The sequence below is a fragment of the Berghia stephanieae genome, chromosome 8 (genome assembly GCF_034508935.2).
Source record: "Berghia stephanieae isolate SIO BIC M18660-M18661 chromosome 8, UCSD_Bste_1.3, whole genome shotgun sequence".
Taxonomy (NCBI): Eukaryota; Metazoa; Mollusca; class Gastropoda; order Nudibranchia; family Aeolidiidae; genus Berghia; species Berghia stephanieae.
The window spans coordinates 16,843,970-16,851,524 of NC_088367.1; the positions used below are offsets into that span (position 1 = coordinate 16,843,970).

At 35.7% G+C, this 7,555-nt stretch overlaps 1 protein-coding gene across 1 annotated transcript in view; it reads right to left on the reverse strand.

The window, feature by feature from the left end:
* Positions 1-7,246, reverse strand: part of LOC144978272 (uncharacterized) — a 141,223-nt gene extending 133,977 nt beyond the window's left edge. The window contains exon 1 of the mRNA XM_078924119.1: positions 6,735-7,246. The gene's annotated coding sequence lies outside the window, so the exon portion shown is untranslated. The remainder of the gene's footprint in view (positions 1-6,734) is intronic.
* Between the last annotated feature and the right edge of the window lie 309 nt (positions 7,247-7,555).

Here is a 7,555-nt window from a genome sequence, read left to right on the forward strand (position 1 = left end):
AACAGCGTTGTCTGTGTCCGTAAAATTGTAATATCGCCTAACATGCGTCATGTCTCGTCCTACGTGTTAAGTGTTGCTGTTTGCCAGGGACCCCCTTGTAAAGCGCTTTGAGCACGTTTAGTGGATATTACGCTATATAAAAGCTCATTTTTTTGTTTAATTAACCTAAATGTATCCTACGAACACCGGCACCGTTATGAGGCAGCTACGACACCAGCAATTATTACTTTACCAATTATGACTATCAGTAATTGAAACCCGTCCCTCTCTAATCTAACCCAATCCGAATTATACTGGGTCGCTTTGACATGGGAGATCGAAGCATATACGATTAAGTATACCCGATACAATGAACAAAGTTAAGACGAGGTTAAAGGTGAGATAACTCCTACTTACCTTCGTATGAATATTTGATATCGTGTCAGGGGATGTACAGGGGAACATTGTAATCTAATCTATATTTCATACATGTACTAATGGGTACAGGATCACGTGACTATAGGATTCAATAGTCTGATGTCACGTCCGCCCAACAACGAGCAGCTTGGTTCTAAACAAAGAAAATCGGTACTTTTTATTCCTCATGCTGGCTAGAACTTTTTCACACGTCATGTGATCAGAATGTATAAAAGTCAAAACATGATCAGATTTATAATGTTTTTCTCCTCTGGATAGACTTTTATGCTCGTCGGGGAAGTATTTCATAAGAGCGTCCGCCATTGTTCCGATTGTTTAGAACCAGTTACTAAATTACTATGCGTCATTACGAGGGAAGTGGCGTCATGACTGTTGAAGTCTATTAATGCTTAAAGGGTATTTTAAAGGGCATGGACATTTTTTTGGTAAATGTTGAAGTAGTTACCGACACTGTAAAATGTATGCGTGGGCATATCATCAATATATTGTTTTACTTGATTTTTTGAGTTTATAATACATTTGCAACAAAATGCCGAAAAGTCGCCTTCCTAATTTTGATGAGAACAAAGTACTTAATATCTAATTCTAACCAGAGCACAAACGAAATGTGCTTTGAATGGGTAAGATCCATAACATTATGTAAAGCGCGGATTCGACTAAAATGTATTCGACTACCTTTTAACAAGTTAATTACCGTATTCTGGAAAAACTAGTATTTAAAAATATATTATCTAACTTTAAAAAAAAAACAACTTTGCGAAGTCCCAAGTTTGAGAGTTTTGCCAAGATTGGGGTCATTTAATTCTATCGATATTTGAAGGACGAGTTTTCAGGCCAAATTTTAAAATAAGAGCTTTTTTTTTTCTAGAGTACAGCAATGAACAGGTCAAACGACATCTAAAATTGGGACATCGCTCTTAATACTTATAGACTTAAGATCACATTATAAAACTCAAAATCAAAGATCGCTCATAAGATGTTTTACAGGGGGGGGGGGGGGGGAAAAATTCTATTAATATTTGAATTAGAGAAAGATAATTGGAGAATGTGTACACGCTTTGCCTAGATTTAAAAAAACAAAATGCTAAGTACCGTAAACTTTCGATTAAAAAAAAATCACAATAACTATATAATGGGAAATTTTCAATGGCAAAAAAAAAAAAACACAAAAAAAAAAAAAAACAGACAACAAAAGTTCAACCCGAAACTGAGACGAAAGTTGATTTGGATTGCTTTTTGAAAAGTATAATAAATTCTAAGGAAAATATTTCAGTGGTACTAAAGGAGTACGTGCTGAAATAATGAATATAACAGCTTCGAAAAAAGAACAAAATACCAAACACGAATATTTCGTGCTCAAAATCCTTCCTCAGCCATTAACAAAAATAAATAAATAAATAAATAAATAAATAAATAAATAAATAAATAAATAAATAAATAAAACAAATAAATAAAATCTTAAATTCATTATTTTAAAAATCCAGTTAGACGGCAGAAAAAAAAAAGCATGTCGTTTCTGTATAAGATCCTGGAATGCAAACAAAAGGATGAGGTCACTTGGTAAGTAAAGCGTGAAGAATAGAGCGAATATTAAACTAAATAAAATTTTTTTTTTTAAATAATAAAAAATGAGCTTTTATATAGAGCAATATCCACTAAATGTGCTCAAAGCGCTTAACAAAGGGTCCCTGGCCAACAGTAACTTTTAAAACATTTAGGACGGGACATGGCGCCTGTTAGGCGATGTTACAATTTTTTTCGGACAGTGACAACGCTGTTAACCGTCAGGTACTCTTTTTACACCTGAGTACGGTGAGAGAATGTGAGTAAAGAGCCTTCTCCAAGGACTCAACTATGCGCCGAGCGAGGCTCGAACCCAGGACCTTCCGATCCGAAAGCGAGTGTCATACAACTAGACCACATCGCCGCACATTAGTATTATTGTGAATAAATCCGTAGAAGGGGTGTTGCGTTTCCAAATAATTCAGAATTCAAGTATTGACTATTACTTAGCCAGACTATGCGATGAGATTTCAAACTCATTAAGTGGATTTTTTTTTTCTCCTATAGATAGTATGCAGATGACGTCACACAGGCCTTTGTTATTGTTTTTGCCATCCGCGTTTGTGAGTTGTTCTCACTAAACTGTATTAACCAGACAATAAAAGTTCATGGTTACACAGAGTTTGTGTGTTGGTCCGTTATACTTCCGGATGGCAATGTTGTGAACTCCTTGACCAAGCGCATTCTATCTATATCCGAAATAGACTTATTGATCTATCTTCAGCCATTTACTTAAGTTGTCCAAAACATCACGAGGTGAAGTCACAGAAGTCTATTCATTACATTGACCCATCCTTTTTTCTTTTCTTTCTTTTTTCTTTTTCTTTTCTTTTTTTTTTAACTGTGGCTTGCATTTTTCAACAAATTCAACCTCGATATAACAGTATAAATATCGTTAGGTTTCTTCGATCTTATCGATTGATTTCAAGTTTCTGGAAAATAATTGATTGTATAGAATGTTTATTTCGAAAAAATGATCTGGGGGGGGGGGGGGGGGGGGGGGGCGAAGTGGCCGAGTGGTGAAAGCATTGCACTGTGACCCGGAAGGACCCGGGTTCGAGCCCCGCTTCAGGCGCTTTCGCTATTTCTTCCATGAGCAAGATTATTGACCCCCCAATTTGCTCACTTGGACGACATGGGTGATTCCTGTTGTGGCTTGCATTTTTCACCAAGTTCAACATCGATATAACAGTATAAATATCGTTAGGTTTCTACGATCTTATCGATTGATTTCAAGTTTCTGGAAAATAATTGATTGTATAGAATGTTTATTTCAAAATCTGATCTGGAGGGGGGGCAAGTGGCCGAGTGGTTAAAGCATTGCACTGTGACCAGGAAGGACCCGGGTTCGAGCCCCGCTACAGGCACTTTCGTTTTTTTCCATGGGCAAGATTATTGACCCCCAATTTGCTCAATTGGACGATATGGGTGACTCCTGTTGACATCAGACATCTTGTTTGATGAGTTATCTACATTCCTTCGTGGAATGCTTAGGCGATGATGTCTTATGATGTCATAATTTTTTTTATGTTCAATAGAAATTTGGATTCCGTCCCAATAACATCCCCCTTTTGTCCACAATATTATCAACTGCCGGCCATTTCCATTTCTATACTCGTTATGTCAGCAAAACAAGTCTATAAATCGAAAATACCGCATCTGTCACTTTAAATAAAACGTTAAGACAGAAATTTATGGAAATATTTTAAACATTTTTTCTTAAATAAAGGTAAACTGCTATAAAATGTTTGTTACAAAAAAAAGGCATTTTATGAAAAATTCTAAACTTTTTCCATTTTTATTTCATCATAAAAACAGAATTCAATGCAGTATTTTATTTTCCAATTCTCTCGCTCTCGCTCTCTCTCTCTCTCTCTCTTTCTCTCTCTCTCTCTCTCTCTCTTCTCTTCACCCCTCTCTCTCTCTCTCTTTATCTCTTCTCATTATATATATATATATATATATATATATATATAAATAATAAATAAATATATATATATATATATATATATATATATTATATATAATATTTATAAAGTTCTATAATAAAAACCAGAAATAAAAGTGCTCGACTTTAATGTTAAAGGATCGGTAAATATATATATATCCTTCCCTCTCTTTCTTACTCTCATATTTTTCTTTCACTCTCATTTTTTCTCCCCGTAAAAACCTATGTTTTAAAATTAAGATTTGGCAGTACATTGTATCTCTGACTCGACATATTTTTTAAAAGTAATTTTTCACGTGTGTTTGTTTAATCTGTGCTGTATAATCAAACCAGATGATCAACATATATTATAACAGAACCAGACATAGAGGTGGTTTAATTTCAAAACAAAGTTTACATCCAGTTGGAAAAAAAACAAAACAATGCGCTTTTGTATTGAGCAATATCAACTAAACGTGCTCAAAGCGATTTACAAGGGGTCTCTGGCCAACAGCAGCACTTGTCATGTAGGACGTGACATGACGCCTGTTAGGCGATATTACACTTTTTTTCCCGACAGAGACAACGTTTTAAACGGCCAGGTACTCATTTTACACCTGAGTACGGTGAAAGATTGTGAGTAATGTCCCTTTTCCAAGGACTCAACAATGCGAGGTTCCAACCCAGGACCTTCCGACTCAAAAGCGAGTGTCATGCCACAAGACTACATAGCCGTACAACTTCAGATGGAAAATGATATCAAAAATGAAAATGACATTGCGAGGTCCCAAGTTTTAGGACTTTTTTTTTCCAAGATGAGGGTCATTAAAATCGATCATATTTGAAGGACGAGTTTCCTGGCCAAATTATAAAATACGTGTCTTTCCGGAGAACGAGAGTCAACTGGTTAAAGAATTCCTGAATGATAACACGTTTTCTAGAAAATTACATAAATATCGTCGTGATATTTTAAAGAAAATGCATTTAGATTTAACAAAATCTAGCTAGATAGGCAAAAATAAGATGTTGTGACTTTTCGCTTAAACTTGAAATTCATCCAGGACTTGTGCGGCTATGTTATCTTGTGGTACGACACTCGCTTTCGGATCGGCGCATAGTGGAGTCCATGGAAAAGACTCGTTACTCACATTCTCTCAGCGTACTCAGGTGTAAAATGAGCAAGTGACCGTCAACAGCGTTTTCTCTGACCAAATAAATTGTAATATCGTCTAACGGGCGTCATGTCTCGTTTTATATGTTACGTGTTGCTGTTGGTCAGGGACCCTTTGTAAAGCACTTTGAGCACATTTAGTGGACATTGCGCTATATAAAAGCTCAAGTTTTTTTCAAAAAATGAGTTAAAATAAAAGTCTAAATTGAAGAGAGCGAATTTTGTTTCTTAAATAAAAACCCCTTTTAATTTCTCAACAGTAGGAACGAAATTGAAGTCAATGAGGTCTTTGAACGTTTATAGTCAGGTTAATACAGTTTAGTGAGCATTACTCATAAACGCGGATGGCAAAAAACAACAACAAAGACCTGAGTGACGTCAACTTCGAACTATCTATATCAATCAGACAAGAAATGTGTAACCCTTTCCTTACCAGCCATTTTCAGAATTTTCCCCAAAATTTCACACCCATCCAACACGAAAATATTGTTTTTTCTTACTCAAACAGAAAAGCAACAAATACATTCTATGCATAATATTGATCAGGAACATGAACTCTTCAACACAGTGTCACGTTTTTATAACTATAATAAAACTTTTGTCTTTAAATCGCGTGATTTACACAAGAAATCTGAATGATAAAAGTGCTGGTTGGATCGTAACGAATGTGACGATTTTCCTATGGTTGGTAAGGAGAAGGTAAAGGTTACAAATAGTTTTGAGTGTTGGAACGTTATATCCGGCCTGCGGATGTTGTATTTTGTCTTAACACATAAGTACCAATACTTCTTAATTTGACTTAAAACTCAAGCTCTATCATCTGATCCATTCTTACAGATCACCGGATTGATGCAATGGGTTACACAACAAATTCATCTTCTCCCTTTTTACTTATTTGTTCGTTGATTCATAATGTTGAAATAACCCAGACCATTGTGTGATGTTAATGCAAACAGAATTTTAGATTAAACAAAGTCTAAATATGATTTTGAAACCGGTCGCGTGTGGACGGTATTATGCTTTAGTAAACCTGATAACAACATAATTTGACTATAGATATAAATTTAGCACCACCACCCCCCCCCCCCCCCCCCCCCCCCCCGTTCAAAAACGATGAGTCGCATTAAATGTGACCCATCGTTTCTAAACAGGCCACGAAAAGGCACCTTAGAAATAAAATAATGAGATTTGCGACCTTGGAGTTTTGTGCAATGCCAGAACATGCATTTATTTTCCACGATAACGAAGAGAGATTACCTCCACGTTTAATATTATTTGTGGCTGTAGATTCAATTTCCAGCAATAAGTTCATCCCGACATAATACCGTTTTGACACTGTAGGTCACAAATATGTTTAGAAACAAACTTAACCAAAATTTAAAAAAAACAAAACAAAACAAAAAACAACAAAAACGAACAAAAAGAAAAAAAAAACCCCAACAAAACAACAACATCATTTACCAACCAAATCGCAAATCCAATAACTTAAATTACAACAACAACAACAACAACAACAACAACAACAACAACAACGACGACGACGACAACAACAACAACAACAACAACAACAACAACAACAAACTCCCTACCGAGATCTGCTATTTATTTCCAATTGACACGAACGAATACATAATAAAACAACTTGTTTGTCTTTACCTTATTTGGACAACGATTGAATATTCCAAGCAGACGTTCCCACTTGATCTTGTGTCTCAATCTTTAGACCAATCAAATGTTCAACCTTGTTTCGATGCCCGGTTCAAGTTTTGTTTTTGCTGCTCTTGTTTTGTTTTCCGTTTTTTTTTGTTCTCTCTTTCAAAACCTATGAATTTCTTTTTGCCCCCTTTTTTTTCGGTTCCCTTTAATAACTTCAATAAGTCGAATATTTAAATAACTATGATTTCAGTTTCGATATTTATTCGTTACGCGAAAGCAAATAATGTCGTTGTTTATGAATATGTAAAGTTTCTGTTGAAAACCTTGGGAAATTATAATATTATAACCTTATCAACTTTCGATGAAATAATTTTGTACAACACTTGCTGAACTTGTTGCTCTGTCAATAATTACCGTGTTCTTCAACTTATTGTAAGTAAACGTTCAGAAATGTCAGATTACTAATGTTTGCTTCTCGACTACTAATTTCAACCGGAAACTTGAGCGTGTTTAAATATCGTAGGTTGAGCGCGTGAAAGTGAGCGAAAACTTGGAATCAAATAACGTACGCTTCCATCTTCTGCTCTCTCTTACTCTCTCGTGCTTTTTTCCACGGTGTTTGTAGCGGGTGACAAAGAGGCGCCATTTGTATCTTCTTGACAGCCTCGCATTCGCCCCTGGCGACGCATGTTATCGGTCAGCAGGCTTGTTTTCTCCTATCTGGAAACAGTGGAACCCGCTCTGATGCAATGAGAGAGATAGCAAAAGTAATTGAAATGATGAGTGATTTGGTGGGAATGGTAGGAGTGGAATGGAAAGGG